Below are 11,289 nucleotides of genomic sequence, written 5' to 3' on the forward strand. Positions count from 1 at the left end.
TCTATTATATAATTATATATATTTATATAATTATATAATTGTGATAAAGTCACATTAGCTGCCACCGCTGGGGAAGCAGCACTGGCGTACACAGACACACACAGACACACACACAGACACACACACAGACACACACACAGACACACACAGACACACAGACACACACAGACACACACAGACACACACAGACACACACACAGACACACACACAGACACACACACAGACACACACACAGACACACACACAGACACACAGACACACACACAGACACACAGACACACACACACACAGACACACACACACACAGACACACACAGACACACACACACACAGACACACACAGACACACACAGACACACAGACACACACACAGACACACACACAGACACACACACAGACACACACACACACACACACACACACACACACACACACACACACACACACACACACACACACACACACACACACACACACACACACACACACACACACACACACACACACACACACACACACACACACACACACACACACACACACACACACACACACACACACACACACACACACACACACACACACACACACACACACACACACACACACACACACACACACACACACACACACACACACACACACACACACACACACACACACACACACACACACACACACACACACACACACACACACACACACACACACACACAGTGCTGCTTCCCCAGCGGTGGCAGCTAATGAGACTTTATCACAATTATATAATATATATAAATATATATAAAGTTTGGAATTGTAATAATATTTCACAATATTATTGTTTTTTCTGTATTTATTATGAAATAAATGCAGCCTTAATGAGCATAAGAGACTTCGTTCACACACACGTGAACCTGCCCTGCACTGGCTGAGCTCTTATTACAATCAGAATAATAATACATAATCCATTCAAGTCCTTTTCCAGGTGCCTGACGGATCCAATGCATGTAAGTGCTACTAAGAGTGAATCCACTGCAGGCACAGGTCAGTTTGTGGGAACCACCTGGAGACACAACTACTGACTGTTCAGACTGTGTGAGCACAACCTGAGAGTCAATACCTGTGGATAAACATAAAATGTACAAATAATCAGAATTATGTATTTACACTAAGAAAAGAGTTATTTTGTCCTAATATACTTACAAGACACAGTGGCCAGCAACAGCAAGAGAGATGAAGTGAACATGATTTATATCAAGGCTGAACTGGTGATGAGTCCTCCACTCAACAGTGTTGTTGTTTAAATATGGAACGGACATCAGATCATTTGCATTGAAACCCTGGATTAGCAAAAACTAGATCTTGAGCCATTGAGGTTAATTTCAGGGACAATAGTTCCACATCTTAATACGGATATAATATTGTTCTTCTGTGACATGAAGAAATGTGATTATTTTTCAAAGAAAGCATGAGTATACAACCTCATCTGAGTTCCATTAAAAACAGATGTGATGTTGTGTTACGTTCATGTGAAAGTGAATAAAGGACTGTAGCAAAGTTGCAGAGCTTTGGTGTGCTGTAGTTGAATGCATGCACCTTTTTCACAATTGGGTCATTGTTCTCATGTTTTGTAGCACAAATAGTGGATCAGAATTCTGAAATGTATATAGCTTTTCCTAAACCTTATTTACTACTATCATAATTGTTTCATTATTTCTGCACTGTTTAGTCTGAAAACCTGTTCAAAAGATCATCACTTGAAGAAATTCAATAATGTGGATGTAACATTTAACTTATCAGTTGTTAAAAAAAAAAAAAAAAAAAAAAAAAAAAAAAATCACACATCCGAATTCCTTAACTTGGTTGCATTTTAATGTAAGTTTTGTTTTTGTTTTTTGTTTTTAATTCTAGCATGAATTCAACATTCTGTAAAAGTATATATACATTTTTGTGAAAGAAAAGATTATATATGAGAGATTTTCCAGATTTTTTTATTCAGTTTACACCAGTTACTAAAACACTAACAGCAAGAGATATGATTTAAGTGAACATGATTTATATCAAGGCTGAACTGGTGATGAGTCCTCCACTCAACAGTGTAGTTGTTTAAATATGGAACGGAAATCAGATCATTTGCATTGAAACCCTGAATTCGCAAAAACTGTGGAGTCTGTGGATCTTGAGTCCATTGAGGTTCATTTCAGAGACAATAGTACCACCTCTTGATGTAACAGTTTTTTATTTTGTTACAGTGGGCAGGTGCGTGTAACTTCTGAGTTTCTTCAAACAGATCAACAGTGATGTGTTCTGGTGAGAGCGGGTACAGGACTGTGTTTTAGTAAAGGCAGAGTCATATTACTACAGCTGTGTCTTTAGCCTCTGCAATGTTATTTTGTTAAGACAGACTCTAGAGACCTTATTAGCTTTTTTTAATGTTAAAAACATCACCCAGCAACAGAATAACAAGCTTTATTGAAATGTTCATAAGCTTTATTGAAATGGCAGTTTTTGTGCACAGCGCTGCAGTCATTTCAGTCACTGTGTCTCTCGGGCACAATAATATACAGCAGTGTCTTCATTCTTCAGGCTGTTCATCTGCAGATACACCTGCTTCCTACTGTTGTCTCTGGAGATGGTGAACCGTCCTTGGACAGACTGGGAGTAATAAATATACTGGCTATCATGTCTGATCAATGCCAGCCATTCCAGCTCTTTTCCAGACTTCTGTCTGATCCAAGCCATCCATTTATTATCAAAGTCCAAACCAGAGGCAGTACATGTCAGTTTATGGGATTCTCCAGGCTTGATGACTACAGCTTCAGACTCAGTGAGTGTCTGACACCAACAATCTGCAAAATAAAACATAAGTATGTGTAAATTCAGATAAAAAAATAAATTATTATATTCTGAACAGTAAAAACTGGAATCATACATTGAAAAGCCAGCAACAGTACTGTAAATCCCAAAACGTTACGCTCCATATTGTTGTACTGAATTATTGAGCTGCACACTGATAGAGAACTGATTATGAAGGTTCAAGAGGAAGATGAATTTGCATAATCCACTTAAATATTCAGTTAGGGGTGTATTGTATTTAAATATGGGCATCATATTACTGAATCAGATATATGCATTTTATGGATCCATAGAAGGCATAGAAAGTAATGTACTCAAATCATTGTATATTGAACTCTAATATTTATTTATTTAGTTGTTTGATGTGTATCTGATGTGTATTATTTAAAATATATAATTCATAATTAAAAATAAATGATTTTACTTAATTAAAACAATTTTTTCCACAGTTTGTTGTCAATAGTAAATATACAGATTCATTAGAGTGTTTAATGATTAAGGTCGTATCATGGCATTCAACTAGTCATGCATGTTCAGTGTTTGTGCACGTTTTTTTTTTTTTTTTTTTTTGCACAAGCTTTAAAGTGGTATTCATCACAGTGCCTGTATACCGAACACAATGATACACAGCCGTGTCCTCAAATTGCAGATTTTGTCCTTCAAGATACACTGTGCTTGTAGATGTGTCTCTGGAGATGGTGAACTTATTTTTCTGTGAATCCTTGTAGTCTGTGCTCCCACCAGCATGGATCATGCCAATGAACTCGAGGATCTTCCCCTTGAGCTTGTCTAATCCAGGAAGGTGCCTTGGAGCCATCACTGAGAGCATAACCTGATACTGTACAGGAAATGGTAAAATATTCTCCAGGTTTTACTGAAAGTGAGCTTGGTTGGTTGTGTTCTACAGTGCTGCACACATCTGCAAATTAAGCACAAAAATATGTTTTTTGAAATGGAACTTTTGGTTATTATGGTTGTATCAATGGTGAACAGTTTAATACTGCTCAAAAAACCTTAAAGAATTGTACTCATAAGGCATGACAGACATCATTAGGAGTACAGACGGATAAAACATGATTTTATGAGTGGTTCTTCTTCTCTGCTTCGTGGGAACACAAGAAATATACAGAGCTAAGGATGGGCTGGGTATATAAATACTGGAGAATTTGCATATTGGTACAGTTCCCCTGCATGTGTACAGGGTGAATATTAAAGGGATAGTTCACCAAAAAATGAACATTTTCTCATCATTTAGTCACTCTCATGTCATCCCATATGATTTACTGTCCTCTGTTGAACAGAAAAGGTGGCTGCTTTTTCCATACAAGGAAAATAAAAAGACAACATCTCCAAAATGACAAAATAAATAGCATTAAATTTATCATTAATGTAGTCATTAAAAAAAAAAAAAAAAAAAAAAAAAAAAAAATCATATAGGTTTGGAAAGAGACCGCATTTTATTGTTCTATAAAGTTAAAACTAATGATACAATGTTTTGCTTTTTGGTTATATTTTTGGTGAATTATTCCTTTAATGTGAAACTGTTACATACAGAAGGGAGCGGAGACACAGGTAAGGGTTAACAGGTTTATTTCTGGTAAAGCAGAGCGTGAGCAGAGTGCAGGTGAGTAATGGCAGATGATAAGGTCGATGAGCCGATGAACTGGAACTGATACTTGTCTGTGTGTTCTAGGAAGCGTGGATGCCGGGAGACGTGGAACAGACGAACACACAGGAGATGCACAGGAGACGAGGAGACACAAGGGATCACTGAAGACACTGGAGACAGGTAAGTAGTCGAGCAAAGGGAGTCCTGGAGGTAAGTAAACACTGGCATGTGTAAACAAGACCGGACAGTGACTGAGTGAACTGGCGTGTCTTTTATGTGGCTGTGGTGATGAGTGTGAATGAGCGTCAGGTGTAGCTTGTCAGTACTCAGGAGAGGGAGTGCGATGTAATTGGGTGAGTGTAGAGCCTGGCGTGTCTGTGACAGAAACAATCTGATTTTAAATGTCTCTTATGGGAGTTATTAGTTTTTAGTTTTTATTCATCTGTTGAGAGCTCCATCATTAAGAAGAATTCCAGACAACTGCTGAAATTTAGAGACTGCTGTTTTTAAACTGACTTCAACACTTTTTTAAGGATAAGAGAGAGTTAGAGAGAAAGATAGTATCAGAGTAATTTATTAATTTGAAAATAAATCATGTAAGTCACTGTACAAATGAAAAGATAAAATAAAATACATTAAAAGAAAAAAACAAACAAACAATAAATTAAAATACAGTCTGGCCCGTCATCTCCATTCTTCGCCCCTCCCCTTCAGGGTTTTTGAAATCTGACTGAAAACAAAGTAAATCTTGCACAGTAATACACCGCAGTGTCTTCAGTCTTCAGCTGATTCATGTGCAGAAAGAAATTGGAGCTGTCCTTAGATGCTGTGAACCTGCCCTGCACTGACTAAGCTGAGCCTGAGCCTGTTTGCTCATGCATGTGGACTAACAGAGTAGGTGTGCTCAAACAAAACTGCCAATTACTCATTTCTCCCAATTACAATTACTATCTATCTATCTATCTATCTATCTATCTATCTATCTATCTTTGGCAAACAAATTTTGGTATTTTGTCATAAGCTATGCTAAAAGTCTGAAGGGTCTAATATTATGTCAACAAATAAACTTTATTATTGAAAATGTTTTCATTGAAGAGAGAGGTTCTTGTGCAGGTCCTGTGGCAGTTTGTGGTACAGTGTATCACGAGCACAATAATACACAGCTGTGTCTTCAGTGTTGAAGTTTTGTCCTGTTAAAATGACTGCGTTGCTGGAGGATTCAGATGAGAAACTGATCTTATTTTTCAGTGAATCTTTGACACCATTGGTACTGGAAGTATAGAAATATCCAATCCATTCCATCGGTTTTCCACTTGAATGTCTGATCCAGTTTGTGTAGTAGCCACCGCCTGAAGCTGAATATCCAGTGATCTTACAGGCGATGGTAAATGTTTCTCCTGGTTTTACTACCATGACAGGAGGCTGATTCAGCTCAATACAGAAAAGACCTACAATCATTAAAGCATTTTCAGTAATACAAACTGAATTTGATTTATTAGTTTTTTTGTGTTGAGCTGAGGATACTCACAGGGTGCAGTTGCCAAAACCAGCAGTATGGAAATGCAGTCCATGATTCTGGTTGTATTTTCACTGCACTGTGGCTCTGTAAAACACTAAGAGCCTTTATTATGTCTGTGTGCTCCTGTTTACATGAGAGAAGGGTGGAGATTTGCATTATGTAAAATGTATCTGTCAATAGTTCATATGATAATTATTAACAATGATGCAAATTTAGTTGCCTGACATTGTGTTATTGATTTATAAAATAAAGTCTCAAAGAGAATCAAGATACACGTGTTTATTCATATTTATAGTGTAAATATCTTTATAGTGTAAATATCGACAAATTCTATCAAAAGAAAACATCTAATGCACATATTAGCTTTTAAAAATGTATTGTTTGTAGGAACAGAGGACATGAGTTATGGAGAAACATGGACATTTAAGAAGAGGTTTTGTGAGTCATGTAAAACAAAGGATCTTTTTTAAGTCATGAGGATAGGTATCAATAGGACAATAAGCTGTAAACATATTTATGTATTGCATATATCTAATGCATAATTTGCAAGATCAGTGTAAATAGTACGCTTTAAATATATATATATATATATATTTAAAGTGTACTATTTACACTGATCTTGCAAATTATGCATATATATATATATATATATATATATATATATATATATATATATATATATATATATATATATATATATATATATATATATATTTACAGTTGTTACTTGTTAAAGAATTATTTGTATACCTGATCTTAACCATAAAAATTAGTTGTGTTGGTATAGTCATGTATTCAGTCATGTTAAATAATATTTTTGAATTAATTAACCAGTTAAGCTGCTGTGTATTTTGTTTTTGTACAGAGATGTGTCTTTTTTAGTCACATTGTGTATCTGGCACAGTAATATACAGCTGTGTCTTCAGTCTGAAAATTCTTTCCCTGTAGAAACACTGTGTTTTTGGATGTGTCCTGGGTGACAGATGGAGAATATGGTAGATGTCACATGTAAGGATCAACCAGTATTTGTCAGAAAGAGCTGCATCTCTTCTAATGTTGCTGTAGGCCTCTCAACAGCCTCCCTGACCAGTTTTATCTTTGTCTTCTTATCAATTTTGGAGGGACGGCTTGTTCTTGATAATGTCAATGTTGTGCCATAACTTTTCCACTTGTTGATAACGTCCTCACGGTGCTCCATGCTAGATATCTAATGCCTTGGTAATTTTTTTAGCCCTCACCTGAGCTGTAAATTTCAACAATGAGATCACATTGATGCTTCGTAAGCTCTTTGTGGCCCATGGCTCTTTTGGTAGCATGTAACCTAAAACATTAGAAAAATCTCACAAAAACTGCTCAGATTTATTCGGAGTTAGTCAATGTCATTTCTGGTGAAGACAGATGTGTATTTTTTCACATGAGCTGAACACAGCAACACAACCAATTATGCAATTATATTATACAAAATTGTTAATTAAGTTGTTAATTAACCACTGACTCAGACTCAGGGTGTACTCACACTAGGCACTCTGAACCGTGCCCGAGCGCGTTTGACCCCCAATGCCCGGTTCATTTGACTAGTGTGATCGCTCCAAACCGTGCCCGGGCGCGGTTCGTTTAGCAGGCCGTGGTCCGCTTGGAAGAGGTGGGCCAGAGCGCGGTTCAGTTGGGCTCGAGTGTGGTTCGCATGCAGTGTGAGCGCTAACTGTGCCTGAGCACGGAACAGCTGCTACTTTTGTGTGTACTACTGTCATCATTACGACGGCAAACATCTTTATTACTACTCTGATAGTACACTTAACAATTCATGTAATTAATTTGAGTGTATTTGGAATTATAACAGGTCTGCTTCTCACCTTTGATGAACAGGAATTGTAGTTTGCGAGTAAAGCTGCAAATTCCTCAATTAATGTCAGCTGCCTTTGTAATAATCCTCTGATATGTGCAAGTGAAAATCAATGCGCGGCAATCGCGCTCGGGCTCGGTTCAAGGCAACTGTGCCTAGTGTGATTACACCCTCAGTCAGTGTCTGACACCAACAATATGAAAAATTAACAATTCAACATTAACATTTACAACAGTACACATGAATAAGTCTGATTGTCAACAGGTTTTCAAAAGCTCTTCTTACATTCTGTGAGAGCAAACATGACGATAAAACTCTCATTAGAGTATTAGTAGATGTAGGGGTAGTTGAATAAGGGGTTAAGGTTAGCAGAATAAGTTGACATGTTACAAAGTTACTTATAGTGGGTAGAATAAAGTCACAATAAAGTGTTAGTAGATATGAAGCAGACAGAAATCACATGAATAGTTTTTGTTCAGCCCTGCAGTTTTTTGTGTAACTGTGAATCTCTTGCACAGTAATAAACAGCTGTGTCTTCAGTCTTCAGGCTTTTCACCTCTAAATACAGCATGTTTTTGCTGGTGTCTTTTGTGATTGAGAACTGGCCTTGTAGAGACTGAGCAAAAATAGTACCAGTGCCAGTGTCAATACGGCCGATCCACTCCAGTCCTCTCCCTGGTTTCTGACGGATCCAGGCCATGTAGTAGCTGCTCATTGAGAATCCAGACACACTGCAGGACAGTCCATACAGCAGCATCTCCATTACAACAGAAAAACTGTCAAACTAAAAGGCAGTAAAACAGTTATAGGTCACTGGACACATGCACTGACTGAAAGTTCAGCTTATAACATAATCTTTCAGGAGTCTGGGAGACTTTGCCCTTCCCACAAAATTATTTGCATCTTTGGAGGTTTGCAGACTTACATAGTAATTTAATGCAGTAATCTGAAAACAGTACCAGGGAAACAGTAGACAAGGGAAAAATCTTGACTATAACATTTGATAAGTGATAAAAGATATATTACTTCATCAGTGTACACCTTTGTTGTGTAATTTATTCATGGTGTGTTATTTGGTATTGATTCAGTGTTTCTGAGATGCAACCAGATCAAAGAGTCTGGCCGTGGTTGGTGGTAACAATCTATGGTGGAAAGATCAATTGTTTTTGGAAATTCACCAGCACTGCATTGATGGGTCATTTTTTAGATGTCTAATTTGTTTTTAGTATATTGTTGTTGTTTCTTCTCCTTTCTGGATTAGTATAACAGGGATTAGTGTGCACAAGGAGTTAGTTTCAATAGCTGGTTGTGGTTCCACATGTATCTTCCTTCTAGACTGGATTTACAGCTTATCAGGATGTATATCAAGCGTTAGCATCAGTTCTGGCAGGTCACGTCAGTCAAGCTCGCATCAGCTGACTCCCAGGTGACTAACGTCTACCTATAGGAATACGACGCCTATCACAGCATCCATATATAAGCTCCTCAGTATTATCAGCAGCTATCGCATTTCTCAAGAGCTAATTACCCTCTTCCATCCCCAGCTCCTCCTCTCTTCAGTCATGATTTGGCCTTATGATTCCCCTGGATTCCCCTTCAATTCTTGAAGTATGTGTACATGTTAAATTATTGACATTAATGATATCTGCATATGATGGTTCTGTTCTGTTTACCCTAAGCCGGTTATTGCTGCTCTCCCTGCTCTTATCCATACTATGCTGCATGAATGCGCAGGGAGTTCTTGCCCAGAACAGAACCGTACTGCAAATACAAACTCTATGCAGTTATCAATCATATTTGACGATAGTGGTCCTGACAGAATTAAAGGATGCTGGATTTACAGGTGCACTTGCTGCATCATGGTGCGTATTAAGTTTAATATTTGAATTATTTTAATCATTTCTTCTTTTTGTTCGATTTGTTTTTTTAATAAGCTTTATCTTGACAATAATACATAATAGTAGAGGTAATAAATGATAGAAGGATCAGAAAAAAGAATCCAGTCAATTATTAATATAAGAAAATGTATGCTTCAGATTGAACAGATCTGCTTCAAACTGAGACATACTGTGGGAAACAGACGAGTCAGTATAGATTTACTGAGTTGAGCAATTTTGAAATAAAGAATCATTTTAAACTTAACAGTGTGGGATTTAATTTGGGATTACAAATTTAAGAATCTGTTTAAGATCTGCTGATCCTACATCCTGACATAACCTCACATGAAATACTAAGGTGAAGTATATTGTATTTAACATTTTGAGGTAAAGATAATGACAATTTAAGGAGATCAAGGCAGGCAGCCCAGGTGTCTGTAACATTAACCTTTTGTCTTCATGCACTTCTTGACCATTTGGCAGGACAAGCTCAAGATACAACGGTGCCTTTGTCTCTATGATAAAGTAAAGGTATGGGCGATACTGTCAGACTGAGTGGATTAGCACTTATGCATTTGAATGACACAGTTATGCTGATTAGATCATGGCTGGGAAATGTAGGGAATGGGCTGATTCCTGCACTTGCATGCTTTGTTTAGATTGTCTCCACCTCTACTCTATGTATCCCTCCCCCTTGAATGTATATGAACTACCAAGTACGCTGCCTTAGTTGGACTTGGATGACTACAGCGACGCACAGCGCGTTTCTCAATAAAGAGTAACTTCTGCTTGAAAGATATCCCAACGTCTCCTGGTCTCTGCTTCGACGAGGAAAAAGTTTCCTACACATCCTGGAATATGGCCATAATACATCTTAATACATGGTTGTTTAAGAAATGAAAAGCTACACACTCCATCTTTTAGGGTTAAAAGAAATATTGTCAAACATATAACATGCTAGAAAAATACAAATCACTGTATAATGATCCATCCATAGACTCCTTAAAGTGTTAGTTCACCCAAAAATGAAAATTACCCCATGATTTACTCACCCTCAAGCCATCCTAGGTGTATATGACATTCTTCTTCCAGACGAATATAATCAGAGTTATATTAAATAATGTCCAGGGTAATCCATGCTTTATATTTTATTAAAAAAATGACAATAAAGATAATCAATCTAATTATAGAAATGTCATCTTTCATTATTCAGCACATGAACAATTTACAGATCTCAACACAGCAGTACAGAAATATGATTTAGATGAAATGTCTTATACGTTTTTCCTTCTTAAATAAAAGGGCAAACATATCCTGTGGCACCTGTTGCATTGATCAAAGCTGATATTTTACAAATAAATAATTACATATACTGTTTACAAACACACTGTAATGGACCGGTGACTGTAATAAGTGCACAATGCAGGAGAATCAGAAAAGTAATTTAATAAATCCAACAGAAACACAGGAAAACACAGGAGTTACAATAATCCACAACCATGTCAAAAGTATTTACAATAGCAGACAATGAACTGAGGAAAACTCAGGACTTATATCCATGTGGAGTAATCAGGGAGAACAGAAACAAGTGTGATGAAATAA

General features: G+C 37.1%; 2 long non-coding RNA genes across 2 annotated transcripts in view; both read right to left on the reverse strand.

Moving 5' to 3' along the window:
- LOC127509634 (uncharacterized) overlaps positions 1 to 11,289 on the reverse strand; it is a 75,350-nt gene that overhangs the window by 42,302 nt on the left and 21,759 nt on the right. The gene's annotated exons all lie outside the window — the stretch shown is intronic.
- On the reverse strand, positions 5,838 to 7,835 carry LOC127509633 (uncharacterized). Its single transcript, XR_007929298.1, has 3 exons — positions 7,821 to 7,835; positions 5,977 to 6,090; positions 5,838 to 5,896 (listed from the first exon to the last, which is right to left on the reverse strand). It is a non-coding gene; the product is annotated as an uncharacterized LOC127509633 (long non-coding RNA).

This window comes from Ctenopharyngodon idella, chromosome 3, assembly GCF_019924925.1.
Source record: "Ctenopharyngodon idella isolate HZGC_01 chromosome 3, HZGC01, whole genome shotgun sequence".
In the NCBI taxonomy this organism is placed as follows: domain Eukaryota; kingdom Metazoa; phylum Chordata; class Actinopteri; order Cypriniformes; family Xenocyprididae; genus Ctenopharyngodon; species Ctenopharyngodon idella.